At 41.2% G+C, this 20441-nt stretch overlaps 1 protein-coding gene across 3 annotated transcripts in view; it reads left to right on the top strand.

Moving 5' to 3' along the window:
- The first annotated feature begins 26 nt into the window (after positions 1-26).
- The window catches only part of EDC3 (enhancer of mRNA decapping 3), a 76937-nt gene continuing 56522 nt past the window's right edge, over positions 27-20441 (top strand). For 2 of the 3 annotated variants that reach the window (XM_080660137.1, XM_080660138.1), the window contains exon 1: positions 27-176. The gene's annotated coding sequence lies outside the window, so the exon portion shown is untranslated. The remainder of the gene's footprint in view (positions 177-20441) is intronic. The other variant, XM_080660139.1, reaches the window with a different exon arrangement.

Below are 20441 nucleotides of genomic sequence, written 5' to 3' on the forward strand. Positions count from 1 at the left end.
CAAGGCGTCCCACAGGAAGTGACCTCACGACGATGGCGTGGATACGCGGAGCACTTCCGGCGACCGCGCCTGTTGGGGGTGGGTTGGAGTAGCCCCTTGGTCTCTGGGTTCCCTCCCCCCGAGTTTGGGCTGATTGGCGTGGTGTGCCGAGGAGGCGCGGGCCCGACGGCTTGGAGGTGGGAGCAAGGGGCTGCGGTTGGTTTGTGGGCGCTTGTGGGAGAGGGCTTCCGGGGTTGCCAGGCGGGTTTGCTTTAAGGCTTGGAGATTCCAGGCCTCGTAGACTTTCATAGAGGCGGGCACATGCTCGAGGCCGCGTCTGGCGCGCCGAGGGCCAGGTACTAGGGGTTGCCTCGGGGGCGTGGTTTGAGGTGGAGGCCAAGGACCGCGGGATTCTAAGCAATTTGGGAATGGAGTGGGTGTTCAGCTTTAAGCGGCCTGGGCGCTTGGTTTAGCCTTGTTGATGGCTGCTGCAGCTCGCCCACTCATTGCTTTGTGCCTCAGTTTCCTTTTGAACAGTAGAGTGGGGTGGCAGGGAAGAGCGCGAGTGCCACATCCATGGCTGATGGCTTGAGGACAGAGATGAACTGGGGTCTGGAAGGGAGGGGTGGCTGAGAAATTAATGATACCTGCCAGGGCCCAGCTTCTGCTGAATCCTGGGAACTTCCCCATGATTCTTTCCTGCTGTTGGAGTAAGGCTGAACTTCTTATTATCGGTGCTCCTTATGTGATATTGATTGAATTTAACAATAATTGACTTATAAGTGGTTAAGGTATTTTGCTGCGTGGGAGGCATAGTCCTCGCCTGCTTGGCCAGTTAGTTTTCAATAAATCTCCCAATTCCAGAGCGAGCTGGAATCCTAAAACCCTCTCCCCTGGTAACAGAAGAGGAACTGAAGACCCAGAATGGTTTTGTTCTCTTCCTTAGCCACAGGCTAAAGTGATTTCACCCTGCCGTCTGTCTATAGTGATCTTAATCTCATCAAAGCATAAATGACAGTCTTTTGAGCAGGTCCCTATTTCAACTGGAAACCCCCGAATGATTCTAGTCTTTTTTTTTTTTTTAATGAATAGCAGATTAGGTGTACTGAGCACAAAATTCCTATTTGTTGGTTTTTCTGTGAAGATGGTTACAAACAACAACTTTTGATTACCAAGAATATTTTGTTGGAGCTTCCTTGTGAGGGTAGGGCTTTGGGACTAGCAGTGACACTCAAACTCCTTTGACTGTGACCACAGCTAGATACATATTACATCATGACTCAGTCCCCCTGCATGCATAAAGTGTGTACACACACACACACACACACACAAAACATAAAAATTTACCCTTTCTACATATGATGCACTCTGACATTATTTCATTGAAAGAAAAAATAGTTGATTGCAACTCACTAAATTGACTGATTGCTAAAACCTATAGTTGAAAAACATTGGACTAGAAAATGTTCAAGTTCCTCGTGATTCCTGAGATTCTGTAGTTAATGCAGAGTGGAAAACGTGTAATTTTTCTGTTATTCTCAGCCAGAGTAGCCAGGTTATTAGAATTCTTATAAATTCAGATCAACAGGACAGGACATCCAAATTGGTAGCTCAAAGTGGATATAATATCCATAGTGATAGTGTCAATTTTAGCAAGGCATTTAAGTCTTTTATGATGGCATGGTGGATGAGCTGGGGGAATTTGCCAGATTGTGGTAAAAGTAGATGGAGTCATGACTTTGAGAATCTGTGTTTTGAAGGTTTGATTTATGGATATAAGACCGCTGGGACCTGGTGATCTGAGTTGAGGCTCTGTCACTTTCTTTATACACAGAATGTCTTTGAAGCCTTATCTGGAAGTATGCTTAGCAAATATGTGACCTTGATGAAGCATCATCTGACTAATCTCAAGATTTGCCCAGTGCAACTTAATGGAATGGGAGGATCTTATAAATGTGAGGAATTTCACTTGAGTCCAAAAAATTCAGTTATACCTGTTAATGACGGTAGAGATGTGTCCTAGGAGGGGCTCATGTATAAAAAGATGTGGAATCTCAGTCATCTGAGTCAGTGGTATGGTTAGCCTGTGAGAAGAACTTGTGTGACCTGAAGTATTAGATTGCGTTAGGAAAATGTAAGATCAAGGAAGGTTGTTGCATTACTTGACCACAGCACTGGTTGGCTCATACCAGGGATTTTAGGTTTAGGTCTTAGTACTTTACAAGAATAAATTAATTGTGAGGTTAGACATTAAAAGGAGTTGGAATTTGTCAAATTATAAAAAGTCATTTTTTTAATGGCTGTCTAAGATACGGTGAAGTTGCTTTGGCATGAGTGATTCTTTTTCTCATCATCATTTCATACATATTCAAGGTCAGTGTGGTATTAAAATATTTTTGCTTGAAAGTGTCTAAAATGTTGGGAAATCTCTGATTTTTAAGTTGGTATCTGAAATTTTTCATCATAAACTTAAGTAGTTTAAACATTTAATTTTTAAAAAATATATTTTTATTGATTTCAGAGAGGAAGGGAGAGGGAGAGAGAGAGAGAAACATCAAGGATGAGAGAATCATTGATGGGCTGCCTCCTGCATGCCTCCTACTGGGGATTGAGCCTGCATCCTGAGCTTGTGCCCTTGACTGGAATCGAACCTGGGACCCTTCAGTCCTCAGGCCGAGGCTCTATCCACTGAGCCAGACCAGCTAGGGCTAAACAAAGTTAAGGATATGCTCTGGGTTGGAGTGTTAGCCCATGCACCGAAGGGCTGCTGATTCAATTCCTGGTCAAGGGCAGGTCCTTGGGTTGCAGGTTTGATCCCCAGTCCCCATCTGGGCACTTTCAATGTTTCTCTCTCCCTCTTCCTCTCCTCATCCCTCCCTCCTTCCACTCTCTCTAAAAATCAATGGGAAAAATATCCTCAGGTTAGGATTAACAATAACACAAAGTTAAGGATGTAATTTCTTACATTGTAAATTTTGACTTTGTAAAAATAATGCAAGGCTAAATAAAATAACAATTGGATGTTTTTAAAATATACAAATAAACTTTATTACATTAAAAACCCTCTAAGAGCCCAGCTGGTATGGCTCAGTCGTTGAGCATAGATCCACCCATGAACCAGGAGATCATGGTTCAATTCTCAGGGCACATGCCTGGGTTGCAGTCTTGATCCCCAGTAAGGGGCATGCAGGAGGCAGCCAATCATGATTCTCTCTCATCATTGATGTTTCTATCCCTCTCCCTCTCCCTTATTATCTGAAATCAATAAAAACATATTTTTAAAACCCTCTAAGATATAATAACAAAGAGGATTTTGGTATCCTCGTGGGTGTGGGAGTGTTCTAGAACCAATCCCCTGTGGCTACCAAGGGACAGTGTTAAGTTTTTTGGGAATCAAAAGTTCAGAGATTTTAGACTGCCCCTAACTCCCTCATTGTTCAGGATCAACTGTACTACCATGATAAATTAGTTGGGAAATGTTCCTTCCTTTTATATTCTCTGAAAGAGTTTGTCAGTTATTTCTTTCTATATGTCTGATAGTATTTACCAATGAAGTCCCTGGGCCTGGAGTTTTCTTTATGGGTAAATTTTTAATTCCTTATTTAATTTCTTTACTTGATATAGGTCTATCCACATTTTCTTTTATTTCTTGAGTCATTTCGGTAATTTGTATCATTCTGGGAATTGGTCCATTTCATATTTTTCTTTTTGAACTTGTATCCATCCATTTTCACAAAATTTTATCCTAAAGCATAAGTCAGCAAACTTCTATAAAGGTCCAGATGGTAGGCTTTGTGAGCCATGTAGTTTCGGTCATAACTGTTTAACTTTCATTGTAGTGCAAAAAACAACCGTAGACAAGCAAACAGCTGAGCACGGTTGTGTTACCATAGAACTTTATTGGTAGTGGGCAAGATTTGGCCCATGCACTGTACTTTTCTGATCCCTGTCCTGAAGTAATAAATGTTATGGTTAAAAATCTTTTATTGATAATCCAATTATCTAGGCAGATCAAGTTTATGAAAAGTAGTGTGGAAATTCTCTTGCTTGCATATGCTCAGTGGTTAGTGTCAGCCTTTGCACGGAAGGGTTTCAAGTTCGATTCCAAGTCAGGGGCAAGTCCCTGGGTTGCAGGTTAAATTTCCAGTCTGGGTCAGGACATATGGGGGAGGCAACCAATCCATGTGTCTGTCTCACATTGATGTTTCTCCCTCCCTCCCTCCCTCTCTAAAAATTAATGGAAAAAGATATCCTCGGGTGAGGATTAACAACAACAACAAAAAGAAGTAAAAGTCTTTTCACATTTGATTAATTTCTGGTATTTTAAAAATTCTTACTGTAGCTTTTCATTCTGCATCTATCTAAAATAAGCATCAGAATCATGATGGGCATAAATGATCAGAAAAGAAATTCATACTTTTGTGACATTAAGTAGACAAAGGCTGATCAGGATGGGGAAAATAAGCCTGAAGTACATATGTGTATTTTGTTCCATTTACTGTCATCAGTGTTGTGGAAATTGTGTTGTATGGGAAATTTACCTGATTTATTAAATTTTTATAGATATATTGATAATTGTTGCAACTCAGTGATGGATATGTGAGGGTTTATTATGCTATTCTACCTACATTTTTGTAGTTTGAAATTTTCTATAATAAAATATATATATAAAAAAAGTCTTATGGATGAGACTGCTAATGCATTGCTTCTTTTACCGTGTTTCCCCGAAAATAAGACAGTGTCTTATATTAATTTTTGCCCCCAAAGACACGCTATGTCTTATTTTCAGGGGATGTCTTATTTTTCCATGAAGAAGAATACAGCACACATTTATTGTTAAATGAAAATAAAGGAAATTTATTACCTGTATACGGTACGGTAGTACGGTAGTTGTCAACACAAACCAGACAAACTGTGAATCCTACAGTATCAAGAATTTACTCATTTATTCAATGACAATCATGTCATCATCTTCTGGAACATCATCATAACAATCCAATTCCTGAATTTCCTGGTGAATTTCTTGTGACTCCATTTCTTTCAGAATCAGTGGACCAAATCTCTCATGTTTAGCAATAGCACTGTCTTTAAATGAGTACTTCTTGTCAAGGTAGCCTGCTCGCAGTGCATTTGCAATGCAACTGTCAGTGATTTTCTCCCATGAATTCTTCACCCAAGTCACAACTTCTTGCAGTTTAGGTTTCACAAAGTTTCCACGCTGATTTCTCTCCATTCTATTTTCAATGTAGTCGTTAATTTCCATGCACAAATTGTCTTTGAATGGCCTGTTTATTGCAATATCAAGAGTCTGGAGATAGGCCGTCATTCCTGCAGGAATCATTATCTGATCTGTTTTTCTTTCGTGAAGAAATGTCTTCATGTCTTTAGCGCGGTGAGTGCTGGCTGCATCCCAGACTAGCAGACCTCTTTGGCTCCCTCGCATAACAAGCGGCAGCATTAAATCGACCCACTTCCTTATAACTGCTTGTGTGGCTCAGGCTTTTTCAGTTTCAAGAATAAAAACGCCCAAAACACGTTCAATCTTTTCCTTCTTGCCCTTAGAAACGATTAAAGGTGGGATTTTAGTGCCATCCAGACGAATTGCCAAAATACAGGAAACACGTGCACTTTCGTAAGCCATGGAGGGAATGTACGCCAAGGAGGCACCCCACTGTTCAATTGTTGTTTGAGATGATTGGCCCATAAACACTGCAGTTTCATCCATAGCAATCATGTTGGAAAGATTGTATTTAGAGAAGTCAGCATCATCAATAAAGGACTTGAATGCAAGTGCTCGCTTAATAACTTGAGTATCTTCCAACCTAAACAATGTTGTAGATCTTCTTAAAGACAGTTCACTTTGCTGAAGGAAATTATCCAGCCAGTGTTGTGATGCTTTGAAGTCTTCGGGGGCTATGTCAAACTGTGGAGCCATTGCAAGGGCAAATTCTTGAATCTGAGCCCTATTCACAACCAAAGCCTTTGCTCTCCTGTCAACAACCCATTCACAGATCAGGTCTTCCAGCTCGGAAAATAATGGTTGCCGACCTGATCCACACTTGCGCTTTTTAGCATTTCCCTTGTCCACTTGTTCAATTAGGTTACCATACTCTGCTCGCCATTTTCGGACCAATCGGATACTTAACATCTTCTCTTTGCAGAAAGCAGTAAGATTTTGGCCCCAAGAGTCTTCCACGATTCCTTTCTTGTACTCCACGGAGTAGCTTTTTCTTTTTGCGCTCATTTCTAGGGGTAAAAAAAAAAGGAATTGGGGTATCAAGGTGGGGGGAGGGGGATCACTCAAAATGACACAGGGGGGATCAGAGGGGGGAATCAAAATGGCACAGGAGAATCAGAGGGGGGATTACCATTTTAGTAACCCCTTTTGATCCTCCTGTGTCATTTTAAGTGATCCCCCTCCCCCCACCCCTGTGCCACTGAACACCTTCACCAGACATCCCCCATACCCCTTTATCAGACATTTACCCCCTGGGGACTGTCACTGGGCTTGCTGGGGCCTGGATCTGGGGTGGAGCAGGGTCTGCCACTGACTGAGAACCTTCAGTCATCATGAAGGCAGCCGCGAGCATCAGGTAGTGTCACCAGAGACAGACCAGTACTCACCACCTTCGCCGCGTCCCGTCCACTCTAATCCTCCTGTTCTTCTACACGCATCTGCGAAAGTCTCCTCCTCTCTCCCACCCCGCGCTCACCGCTCACTCCGACCTCCGCTCCACCTCCACACAGCAGTGACGTCAGGACTCCGCGTAACGTCACTGGTTGCTAGACGCCAGTTGGGGCGGCCCTAGCGACCAGTTTACGGTAAATTAATTTTCATTCTGAGACAGAGCCTGGGGGCCTTATTTTCGGGGGATGCCTTATATTTCACTCAGAAGGAAACCTGTAAGTAGGTCTTATTTTCAGAGGATGTTTTATTTTCGGGGAAACACGGTAGTTGTATAGTTTACAAATAAAGACTGTTTTACTTCTACTTTTACAGTAGTTATGCTTTTTATTTTTTTTTATTCTCTAGTTTTATTTATTTATTTTTTCATTTTAATTTCTTTATTAAGGTATTACATATTTGTCCTCATACCCCCATTACCTTCCCAAACCCCTCTCCCCCCCACTCATGCCCTCTCCCCCGTGTTGTCTGTGTCCACTGCTTAGGCTTATATGCATGCATACAAGTCCTTTGGTTGATCTCTCCCCCTACCTTCCCTTGCACTGACAGTTTGATCGATGCTTCCCTGTCTCTGGATCTGTTTTTGTTCATCAGTTTATGTTGTTCATTATTTCCCATAGATGAGTGAGATTATGTGATATTTATCTTCCTTTGACTGGCTTATTTCACTTAGCATAATGCTCTCCCGTTCCATCCATGCTGTTGCAAATGGTAAGAACTCCTTCTTTTTTACTGCAGTGTAGTATTCCATTGTGTAGAAGTACCATAGTTTTTTAATCCAGTCATCTGCTGATGGGCACTTAGGCTGTTTCCAAATCTTAGCTATGGTGAATTGTGCTGATATGAACATAGGGGTGCATATATCCTTTCTGATTCGTGTTTCTAGTTTCTTGGGATATATTCCTAGAAGTAGAATCACTGGGTCAAATGGGAGTTCCATTTTTACTTTTTTGAGGAAACTCCATACTGTTCTCCACAGTGGCTGCACCAATCTGCATTCCCACCAGCAGTGCAAGAGTTCCTTTTTCTCCGCATCCTCGCCAACACTTGTCATTTGTTCATTTGTTGATGATAGCCATTCTGACAGGTGTGAGATGATACCACATTGTTGTTTGATTTGCATCTCTTGGATGATTAGTGACTTTGAGCAGGTTTTCATATGTCTCTTAGCCTTCCTTCTGTCCTCCTTCGAAAAGTGTCTATTTAGGTCTGTTGCCCATTTTTTGATTGGATTGTTTATCTTCCTTTTGTTAAGTTGTATGAGTTCACTGTAAATGTTGGAGAATATCTTCTTCCATGCAGTTGGCTTTCTTGTTGTTTTGTTGATGGTTTCTTTTGCTGTGCAAAAGCTTTTTATTTTGATGTAGTCCCATTTGTTTATATTCTCTTTAGTTTCCATTGCCCTAGGAGCAGTATCAGTGAAGAAGTTCCTTCGGCATATGTCTGAGATTTTTCTGCCTGTGGATTCCTCTAGTATTTTTATGGTTTCCCGTCTTATGTTTAAGTTCTTTATCCATTTTGAGTTTATTTTTGTGTATGGTGTAAGTTGGTGGTCTAGTTTCATTTTTTTGCATGTATCTGTCCAATTTTCCCAACACCATTTGTTGAAGAGACTATCTTGACTCCATTTTATGTTCATGCCTCCTTTGTCAAATATTAATTGTGCATAGTGGTTTGGGTCGATTTCTGGGTTCTCTATTCTATTAAATTGATCTATATGTCTATTCTTGTGCCAGTACCAGGCTGTTTTAAGAACAGTGGCTTTGTAATACAGCTTGATATCTGGTATTGAGATCCCACCTACTTTGTTCTTCTTTCTCAGGATTGCTGCAGCTATTCGGGGTCTTTTTTTATTCCAGATGAATTTTTGGAAATTTCATTGTAGGTCTGTGAAATATGCCGTTGGTATTTTAATGGGGATTGCATTGAATCTGTAGTTTGCTTTGGGTAGTATGGACATTTTGATGATGTTGATTCTACCAATCCATGAACACGGTATGTTCTTCCATCTATTTATGTCTTCCTCTATCTCTTTTTTCAGTGTCCTGCAGTTTTCCGCATATAGGTCTTTTACCTCCTTAGTTAAGTTTATTCCTAGGTATCTTAATTTTTTTGGTGCGATGGAAAATGGGATTGCTTTTTTACTCTCTCTTTCTGTAAGTTCACTATTGGTGTATAGAAATGCCATATATTTCTTGGCATTAATTTTGTATCCTGCTACATTGCCAAATTCATTTATTAAGTCTTAGTTTTTTGATGGAGTCTTTCGGGTTTCTTATGTACAATATCATGTCATCTGCAAATAAGGACAGCTTTACTTCTTCTTTTCCAATTTGGGTGCCTTTTATTTCTTCTTCTTGTCTAATTGCAATGGCTAATACTTCCAGTACTATGTCGAACAGGAGTGGTGAGAGTGGGCATCCCTGTCTTGTTCCTGTTCTTAGGGGAAATGGTTTTAGTTTTTGCCCATTGAGTATGATGTTGGCTGTGGGTTTATCATATATGGCTTTTATGATGTTGAGGTATGATCCTTCTATTCCCACCTTGCTGAGAGTTTTTATCAAGAAAGGGTATTGGATTTTGTCAAATGCTTTTTTCTGCATCAATTGATATGACTATGTTATTTTTATATCTCAATTTGTTTATATGATGTATCACGTTTATATATTTGCAGATATTATACCATCCTTGCATCCCTGGGATAAATCCTACTTGGTCATGGTGTAAGATCTTTCTGATGTACTGCTGGATCCGATTTGCTAGAATTTTGTTGAGGATTTTGGCATCTATGTTCATGGGGGATATTGGCCTGTAATTCTCTTTCATCGTGTTGTCTTTATCTGGTTTTGGTATTAGGGTGATGCTGGCTTCATAGAATGAGCTTGGAAGTGTTCCTTCCTCTTGAATTGTTTGGAATAGTCTGAGGAGGATATGTTTTAGTTCTTCCGTGAATGTTTGGTAAAACTCCCCTGTGAAGCCATCTGGTCCAGGGCTTTTGTTTGCTGGAAGCTTTTTGATGACTGCTTCAATTTCTTCCATAGTTATTGGCATATTGAGATTTTTAGATTATTCCTGATTGAGTTTTGGAAGGTTGTATTTTTCTAGGAATATGTCCATTTCCTCCAGGTTGTCCAGTTTGTTGGAATAGAGTTGTTCATAGTATTTTTTAACAATCTTTTGTATTTCGGTGGGGTCTGTTGTTATTTCTCCCCTTTCATTTCTGATTTTGATTATTTGGGTCCTCTCTCTTTGCTTCTTGGTGAGCCTGGTAGAGGTTCATCGATCTTGTTTATCCTTTCAAAGAACCAGCTCTTGGTTTTGTTGATCTTTTGTATTTTTTTTTTTTTTTTGGTCTCAATGTTGTTTATCTCCGCTCTGATCTTTATTAATTCCTTCCTTCTGCTTACGCTGGGCTTTTCTTGTTGCTCTCTTTCTAACTCTTTGATTTTTAGGGTTAGGTAATTTATTACCATTGTTTCTTGTTTTTTGAAGTAGGACTGTAGAGCTATCAACTTCCCGCTCAAGACTGCTTTCACTGTGTCCCATAGATTTTGAATTGTGTTTTCATTGTCATTTGTTGCCATGATGCTTTTTATTTCTTCTTTGATCTCTCTGGTAACCCAGTCATTGTTGCTATTTAGCCTTCAGGTGTTTGATTTTTTAAAATTGTTTTTATTGTAGTTGATTTCTAGTTTTATGTCATTGTGATCTGAGAAGATACTTGATAGGATTTCTATCTTCTTGAATTTGAAGAGACTTTGCCTGTGTCCCAACATATAGTCTATCTTTGAAAAGAATCCATGTGCACTTGAGAAGAATGTATATTCTGTGGCTTGTGGTGAAATGTTCTGAAGATGTCAGTTAATTCCACCTGATCTAGTGTGTCATTTAGGATTGATATTTCTGCTGATTTTTGTTTAGAGCATTTGTCCAGTGGTGTTAGTGGGTATTTAAGTCCCCTACTATGACTGTATTGCTTTCAATCTCTCCCTTGATATCCTCTAGAAGTTTTTTTTTTTTTTTTTAATGTATTTGGGTGCTCCTGTATTGAGTACGTATATGTTTACCAGAGTTATTATCTTCTTGTTGCATTGCTCCCTTTAGTATTATGAAGTGGCCTTCCTTATCTCTTGTTATGTCCTTCATTTTGAGATCTAATTTGTCAGATATAAGTATTGCTACCCCAGCTTTTTTTTTTTTTTAATTTCCATTTGCCTGAAATACCTTTTTCCATCCTTTTACCATCAGTCTTTGTGAGTCCTTTTTTCTGAGGTGGGTTTCCTGTAGACAGCAGATATATGGGTCATGTTTTCTTATCCACTCAGCTACCCTATGTCTTTTGGTTGGGACATTTAATCCATTTACATTTAAAATTACTATTGATAGGTACTTGTTTGTTGCCATTTTTATTTTTTATGCCTGTGTTTCTTATTTGCTTCCTATTTCTTCTTTTTACAGCAGACTCTTTAGCATTTCTTGCATTGCTGGTTTGGTGGTGATCAATTCCCTTAGTCCTTTTTTGTCTGTGAAGCTCCTCATTTCACCTTCAATTTTGATTGATAGCCTTGCTAGGTACAGGATTCTTGGATTCAGACCCTTCCTTTACATGACTTTGTGTATTTCATTACATTCCCTTCTGGCATGATGTGTTTCTGTTGAGAAATTAGTCGCTAGTATGATGGGGGATCCTTTGTAGGTAACTTTCTGTCTCTCTCTGGCCACTTTTAAGATTCTTACTTTGTCATTGATATTTGCCAATTTAATTATAGTGTTCCTTGGTGTCGATCTTTTGGGGTTCATTTTGTTTGGGACTCTGTGAGCTTCTTGGACTTGTGTGAGTTTTTTCTTCCCTATATCAGGGAAGTTTTATGTCATTATTTCTTCAAACAGGGTTTCTATTCCTTGCTCAGTTTCCTCTCCTTCTGGCACCCCTATTATGCTGATGTTGTTTCGTTTCATGTTGTCCCAAAGTTCTCTTAGGCTTGCCTCTTGTTTTTTAAGCTTTTTTTCTAGATGCTGCTCTGCTTGGCTATTTTCCCCTACCTTGTCTTCTAGCTCACTGATGTATTCCTCCGCTTCTTCTAGTCTACTGTAGATGCTCTCTATTGAGTTCTTTATTGCAGTGATGTCATTTTTCATTTCTTCTTGGTTCTTCTTCATTTCCTCTTGGTTCTTACACATATTGTTGAATTTGTTTTCCATTCTTTTCAGCGACCTAATGACCATTTCTCTGAATTCTTTCTCTGACATATTGCTTGCCTTCATTTCGTTTACTTTCTTTCTGGTGATGCCTCCTTTTCTTTTGTATGCGGGTTGTTTCTTTGTCTCCCCATGATCTCTCCTTTCCAGGTGTCTGGTTATATAGCTCTCTTTCTCCTGCATTGACTTAAAAGCACAAAATACAACACAACAAGGTACAGCACAGAAGGCACTGAACACAAATGTATTCACTAATTATATACTAATAACCCCAAATAAAGGTGACCACCAGAGAAAAGAGAATTTGGGGATAAAAAAAAAAGAGTGCAAAAATGATATTGAGAAAAGGAAAAAAAGTAAGAGAGAAAAGAAACAGAATAAAAAAGAAGGAGGGAAAACTATATGGGGAGAAAACTCCAATAGAACAAGTAATCCAAAAACAAAATGCAAACAACTAACACCCAGATATGAATGCAAACTACAAACAACTACTAATAACATGCGAGGAGAGGAAAAACAGAAGCAAAACGAAACAATCACACAAACAAATAAACCAATCTAATTAGCAATCAAACAACTACAATAGGACAGAGAGAAAGAAAGGAAAAACAAAATAAAACAAAAAACACAAATCAAAAAAACAAAAGAAGGAAAGAGAGAAAAACAATTGGGTAGTGAAGAAAGAGAAGAGACAAGTGTGTGTAGAGTTGGAGCAGGGGATTGGAAATCTACACTAATAAAAGCGAAAGTTGCAAATTGAACATACCTCCGCGATGCCCAGCAGCCAATCAGGAGTGAGTATGCAAATTAACCAAACAAAAATGGCAGGTTAATTTTCATATGTGGGCGCCCAGCTTCATGCGTCCTGGGAACATCCTTGGGACACAGGCTGCTCCGAGCCTGTAGACCCTGAACGGCTGGGGTCCCAGAACGCCCCCGGCTAGGAGCGGCCAGGAGCGCCAAGTGCAAGCAGCCCGGTCCACGCCGCCAGGCTGGGCGGCATTGCCCCCGGTGGCTGCTGTGCGCTGTGTGCGCCGGGTCCAGGACCCCTAGCCCAGCGGACACAGGGAACGCACAGCCGCCAGGCTTGGGGGCGTGTCCCTGGCTGCTGGGGACACACCCCTTGCCCAGTGGACACAATGCAGGGGATCCTCAGCGCATGGGCTGCAGAGGAAACACCTGTTCTTTTTTAAAAAAAAATATATTTTGTTGATTTTTTACAGAGAAGAGGGGAGAGGGATAGACTGTCAGAAACATCGATGAAAGAGAAACATCGATCCCTACTGGGGATGTGCCCGCAACCAAGGTACATGCCCTTAACAGGAATGAAACCTGGGACCCTTCAGTCTGCAGGCCAACGCTCTATCCACTGAGTCAAACCAGTTCAAGCGTAAACCCTTTTCTGACTGCTCATTGGCTAAGCTCCCTCTATGCCACCACTTGCAGTGTTCTTGGTAACTTGGGTAATAAGAATCCAAGAAGGTGATCTGGGGTTTTTCCACCACACTCCTGGGGGGAAAATGACATTTCTTATCTGCTGTAGGTGCTAAGAAATGTCATATCCTGCCCTAGCCGGTTTGGCTCAGTGAATAGAGCCTAGGCCTGCCGACCACAGGGTCCGGGTTTGATTCTGATCAAGGGCATGTACCTATGTTACAGGCTACTCCCTGCCCGGGGCCCAGGTCAGGGCTCATGCAGGAGACAACCAATCAAAGTGTTCCTCTCACCCTGACGTTTCTCTCTGTCCCTCTCTCTCTCTCTCTCTCTCTCTCTCTCTCTCTCTTCCACATTCTCTAAAAATCAATGGAAACATATCCTCAGGTAGGACATGCCCTGAGGGCTCCCAGCCTGTGAGAGGGGGCAGGCTGGGCTGAGGGATACCCCCCCCAGTGCAAGAATTTCATGCACCAGGCCCCTAGTTAGATATATAAGTAGGATGAGTTTTTAACGGGGTAAAAAGAAGGAATAGGGAAAATCTAAAGCAGGAATAGGGTAAGAGAAACAGGACAACAAAAGGGGGAAAGTGAGGAAGAGAGTGTTGGCATAAAGGTAAAGTTGAGATAGAGTAAAATGATGCTAAAGGGAAAATGAAAATAGAATGTAGAACACTAATCCCAAAATAAAATAAGATAAAGAGAAAGTAAAATGAAACTTTTTTAAAAAAGGTTAAATAGTAGTACTAATAATACTGATTAAAAATAACAATATAAAAGGGTAAAATCAAGTGAGAAAAAAAATTTAGTTTCTTAAGTAAAAAATAAAAATGTGCAGGTCATTCACTTCCTCTACTGTTCTGTTTGGCACGCCTGTTTCCTGTCAGGTAGTCAGAACTGAGTATTGAAGTTTCCTGCGTTCCATAGCTCCTCTGTGTCGTACACCACAATCTTGTTTTCAAGCAGGCAGTATTTCTTTGTTACTCAACCTGCCTATGGTTGTATTTACACAAGAGTCAGTTTGTGATTCAACCCCTGTGTGGCAGTGTTTCTGTATTGACATCCGGGGCTATAAGTCCTCTCTACCCAGTATTTAGAATTTGTTTTCCCTGCTGCACTTAATACAGTATAGACTGCCCAGAGCTGGTTTTCTTTCTTTCTTTTTGAATAAATCTTTATTGTTCAGATTACAATTGTTCCTCTTTTTCCCCAAAAACCTCCCCTCCACCCAATTCCCACCCCACCCCATCCATAGGTGTATGATTTTTGTACAGTCTCTTCTTGCACCCCCCACACCCCTTTCCCCCCGAGAATTGTTAGTCCACTTCCTTTCTATGTCCCTGATTCCATTATATGCACCAGTTTATTCTGTTCATCAGATTTTTTTATTCACTTGATTTTTAGATTCACTTGATAGATACGTATTTGTTGTTCATAATTTTTCTTTACCTTTTTCTTCTTCTTCCTCTTCTTTAAGAATACCCTTCAGCATTTCATATAATACTGGTTTGGCGGTGATTAACTCCTTTAGCTTTTTCTTATCTGTGAAGCTCTTTATCTGACCTTCAATTCTGAATGAAAGTTTTGCTGGGTAGGGTAATATTGGTTGTAGGTTGTTGCTATTCATCACTTTGAATATTTCTTTCCACTCCCTTCTGGCCTGCATAGTTTCTGTTGAGAAATCAGCTGACAATCGTATGGGTGCTCCCTTGTAGGTATCTAACTGTTTTTCTCTTGCTGCTTTTAATATTTTCTCTTTGTCTTTTGCCCTTGGCATTTTAATTATGATGTGTCTTGGTGTGGTCCTCTTTGGATTCCTTTTGTTTGGGGTTCTCTGCGCTTCCTGGAGTTGTAAGTCTATTTCTTTCATCAGGTGGGGAAAGTTTTTGGTCATTATTTCTTCAAATAAGTTTTCGGTATCTTGCTCTCTCTCTTCTTCTGGCACCCCCATAATTTGGTTGTTGGTACGCTTGAAGTTGTCCCAGAGGCTCCTTACACTATCTTCAACTTTTTGGATTTTTTTTTTTTTTTTTGCTTTTCCGGTTGGGTGTTTTTTGCTTCTTTGTATTTCAAATCTTTGACTTGATTCTTGGGATCCTCTAGGCTGCTATTGGGTCTCTGTATAATATTTTTTATTTCAATCAGTGTATGCTTAATTTCTAGTTGGTCCTTTTTTATATCCTCGAGGGTTTCGCTAAATTTATCGGCCTTTTCTAGAAAATTCTTGAAAAACCTTATAACCTTGGTTTTGAACTCTATATCCAGTCATTTGCTTTCCTCCATTTCTTTCATTTGTGACTTGTTTCTTTGTCCCCGCACTTTGGCTGCTTCCCTGAGTTGATAGAGTGACTTTGTGTGCTAAGTGTCCTATAGGGCCCAGTGCCCCCGCCTCCCCGGTTACCTGAGGTGGATACTCTTGGTGCACTCCTTTGTGGGCTGTGTGCACAGTCTTGTTGTAGTGAAGCCTTGATTGTTGTTGGTATCACTGAGAGGAATTGACCTCCAGGCCACTTGGCTGTGAGGATTAGTTGTGTCTGTGATGGGAGAACTTCTGTGCCGGAGACACCCTTATGAGACAAGACTTGCAAAAGCCTCTGTGATCAGCCCTGATCAGTTTGGCTCAGTGGATAGAGCGTCTGCCTGCGGACTGAAGGGTCCCAGGTTCGATTCCGGTCAAGGGCATGTACCTTGGTTGCTGGCACATCCCCAGTAGGGGGTGTGCAGGAGGCAGCTGATTGATGTTTCTCTCTCATTGATGTTTCTAACTCTCTATCCCTCTCCCTTCCTCTCTGTAAAAAATCAATGATATATATATTTTTTAAAAAGTCTCTGTGCTCAGCTTGGATGGGGCGAAGTCTCAGGGCGGAGCAGACAGCAATGGCTTCCCGTCAGCCCTGCCCTAAGAGGCACCTGGGCCTCAGTTTCCCGCGGTAATCACTGCAAGCACCTCTGAGAGAAAGCTGCCCTTGAGTTTTGCCCGCTGCCAGACATTCCAGTTTCTCCCCGAATGAGTCTGGGTCCCCAGAATCTCGCCCGGAACTGTAGTTCAGAGCCGTTGGGAGCTTTTGTCTCCCTCCCGATTGAGAAAGCCCGATTGAGGAAGCCAGCCGCATACTCAGTTGCCAGCCCTCTCAGCGCACGTGTACCTTGGTACCTCTGCCTTCTGCAGTTCCTCTGAGTCTCAGTGTGCTTTTCTCTTTCCTGACAGTCCAGTTTCTCCCCGTATGAGTCTGGGTTCCCAGAGTCTCACTCAGAACTGGAGTTCAACGCAGTCGGGAGCTTTTGTCTCCCTCCCGCTTGAGAAAGCCCGCCGTGTACTCAGTTGCCAGTTCTCTCCGCGCACGCGCCTTGGTACCTCTGCCTTCTGCATCTCCTCTGAGTCTCAGTGTGCTTTTCTCTTTCCTTCTAGTTGTAGAATTTCCACTCAGCCAGCCTTCCTGTGGTTCTGGATGATGTCCGTTCTGTCTTTTAGTTGTAGTTTTGAAATTGTTGTGCGAGGCAGCAGTTTAGGTGTTTACCTATGCTGCCATCTTGGTTTCTCCTCCAGAGCTGGTTTTCTGATAGTTTCTCCCCACTCTAATCCCCAGGTTCCACAAAAAACAACTTTCCCCTGCAGTCTCTGAGAATGTTTTTAGTTGGGTGATCCTATGTACTGGGCTTAGTAATCAAAAGCAAGGATTTAAATTGAAAAAAGAGCCAGAGTAAGTGTGCGAACTCACAACTTTTTCGCCCTGGCACTACGTGCAACTCTGCTCACGTCTCTGTGCACATCTTTTCCCCCTGGCACAGCGTACCCGATTTACTAGTAAAGCTTCAGGCTGCCTTTTTGTGCCCAGCCCAGCTATGGGCTGATTTCTAGAGTTCCCTTCTGTCAGCAGCCCTGTGGACCCCCTTCCACATTCGCGGACTATGCTGACCCGAATGGACGCGGATCTTGTCGGGCACAGACTTCCTCTGAACCTCTGGATCCCGCTGTGCACGTTTCTCCCTTCAGCCTGGATCTCAGACCTCACCTTTCTCTGGGTGAAATCTGACCTTTCCGTGAGAAGGTGCAAAGCTTGTCCGAGTCTGCGTATTTGCGCTGCTTGAGACCCAGTGTTTGTGGGTTCGCTGCTGGTCCCTGGGCGTTGTGGTTGTAGGGTCCCGGGAGCTATCGGATTCTTCCCTATTGAAGGTAAGGCTAGGCTTCCGATCACAGCCACTCTCCTCTTCAAGATGGCGTGGTCTCTGCGGCAGAGCCAGTCGCTCTGGGAGAGATTTCAGCAGCAGTGGAAGCTGCCTTTTCATGGGAGCCTCACAGTCCCTTGGAATATAGCTATCCCTCACTCACAAATAGACACTCCCCGTACGTCCACACACTCTTCTTTTGTTCTCTCACTCACACACTATCTTGCAGCCTGCCTTCCCTTTGGCAGCCATCTTCCTCTCTAAAATCAAAGACATTGTTTTTTTTTATTATAAACTTTTATTTGAGATCATTGCACATGCTTATGCATTTTTAAGAAATAGTACAGGGAAATTCCATATATCCTACCTGATTGCAAAAGTATAGCACAATATCACTACAAGAATATTGACATTGATATGGTTAAGACACAGAACATTTTCGTTACCAGAAGGATACCTCATGTTGCTCTTTTATAAACAACTATTTCCCTGCTGTTGCTACCTCTTCCCTACCCCTTGGGAAACATTAATCTCTTCTCCATTTCTATAGTTTGTCATTTCTAGAGTGTTCTACAGATAGAATCATACAAAATGTAATCTTTTGGGGATGGCTCTTTTCATTTCTTCTCATGGTATGGATGTACATAGTTTTGTTTTGTTTTTAAATATATTTTTATTGATTTCAGAGAGGAAGGGAGAGGGAGAGAGACAGAAACATCAATGAAAAGAGAGAACCATTGAACAGCTGCCTCCCGCACACCGCACACTGGGGACTGAGCCTGCAACCCAAGCTTGCGCCCTTCACCGGAACTGAATCCGAGACCCCTCAGTCTACAGGCTGACGCTACTGAGCCAAACCGGCCAGGGCCACAGTTTGTTTAACCATTCACTTGTTGATGTCGTCTGGGTTGCTTCCAGTTTGGGGTTATTAGGAATTAACATGATAAAAACATGAAGATTTTTGTGTAAACCTAAGTCATTCTTCTGGGATAAATGACCAGTAGTGCATTTTCTGGGTCATGTAGTAGTTGCATGTTTAGATTTTTTATAAGTTGCCAAATTGTTTTCCAGAATGGCTACACTATTTAATATTCCCATCAAGTAATCCAGTTTTTCCACATTCTTGTCAGCACTTGGTATGATCAGTATTTTTTAATTTAGCAAAGGTGTGTAATGATACCTCATTATGGTTTTAATTTGCATTTCCCTAATGGTTGATGATGTTGAACATTTTTTCATGTGCTTTTTGAAAAATATCTTTTTTGTTGTTGATTTCAGAGAGGAAGGGAGAAGGAGAGAGATACAAAAACATCAGTGATGAGAGAGAATCCTTGATCAGCTGCCTCCTGCGTGCCCTACACTGGAGATCAAGCCCACAACCCAGGCATGTGCCCTGACCGGTAATTGAACCGTGATCTCCTGGTTCATAGGTCGATGCTCAACCACTGAGCCACGCCAGCCGGACTCATGTGCTTTTTTCTTATCCTCGCCTCAGGATATGTTTATTGACTTTAGAAAGAGAGGAAGAGTGGGAGGGAGAAATAGGGAGAGAGAAACATCGATGTAAGAGAAACATTGATTGGTTGCCCTCCTATATGTGCCCCAACTGGGAATCGAACCAGCAACCTTTTGGTGCACAGGACGACACTCCAACCAGCTGAGCAACCCAGCCAGGGCTTCATGTGCTATTTGTATATCTTTGTTGAAATATCTTTTCATGCCCCCTTTTGATTGGATTATTTTTGTTCTGTTTTTACTATTGGGTTTTTAGACTTTTAAAAATATATTTTAGATACTAGCCCTTTGTTTTTGTCCATATGTAGTTTGCAAATATTTTCTTCCAGTCTGTAATGTGTCCTTTTTATCTCCTAAATTCTTTTGTAGAATAAATGTTTTTAATTTTCAAGAAGCCCAATTGAGCCCAGCCTGTGTGGCTCAGATGGTTAAGTGTCTCCCATACACCAGGAGGTCACTGGTTCAATTCCCGGTCAGGGCATATGCCCGGGTTGTGTGTTGGATTCCCAGTAGGGGCATGTAGGAGGCAGCCCATTGATGTTTCTATCATTCTCTCCCTTTCCTTCCTCTCTCTGAAGTAAATTTAAAAAATAAAATTAGTCCAATTGATCAGTTTCTTTTTTTATGGATCATGCTTTTGGTGTCAAGTCTTAGAACTCTTTACCTCACCAGAGGTTTCTCATATCTTTTTCCTGAAAGTTTTATAGTTTGATGTTTTACATTTAAGTTCAAGATACGTTTTGAGTAAATGTTTATTAAAGTTATGAGACTTAGGTCAAAGTTTATTTTTATCGATGGATATCTCTTTGCTCCAGTGTTATTTGTTGTAAAAGCTATGTTTCCTCCTTTGGATTACTTTTGCCAACTACTGATCTTCTTACTGTCTCCATAGTTTTGCCTTATCCAGAATATCATATAGTTGGAATCATATAGTACATAGCATTTTTAGATTGGCTTCTTTTACTTAGTAATATCCATTTACGTTTCTTTTCATGCTTAATAACTCATTTCTTTTTAGAAATGATATTCCATTGTCTAGATATACCACGGTTTATTTATCTATTCATTTACATGAAGACTTTTTGGTTGCTTCCAGATTTTGGCAGTTGTAGATAAGGCTTTTATAAGCACCTGTGTTCAGCTTTTTAAAAACTCATTTGGGTAAATACCAAGGAATATGATTTCTGGACTATATGGTAAAAGTATATTTAGTATTATAAGAAACTACCAAACTGTCTTCCAAAGTGGCTGTACCATTTTGCATTCTCATCAGCAATGAATGAGAACTCCTGTTGGTCCATATCCTCACGAGCATTTGATGTTGTCAGTGTTTTAGATTTTGGCCATTCTAGTAGGTATGTAGTAGTATCTCATTGCTGTTTTAATTTGCATTTCCCTAATGACATATAATGTGGAGCAACTTGTCATATGCTTATTTGCCATCTACATATCTTCTTTGGTGA

The sequence above is a fragment of the Plecotus auritus genome (genome assembly GCF_963455305.1).
Source record: "Plecotus auritus genome assembly, chromosome: 1".
NCBI lineage: Eukaryota > Metazoa > Chordata > Mammalia > Chiroptera > Vespertilionidae > Plecotus > Plecotus auritus.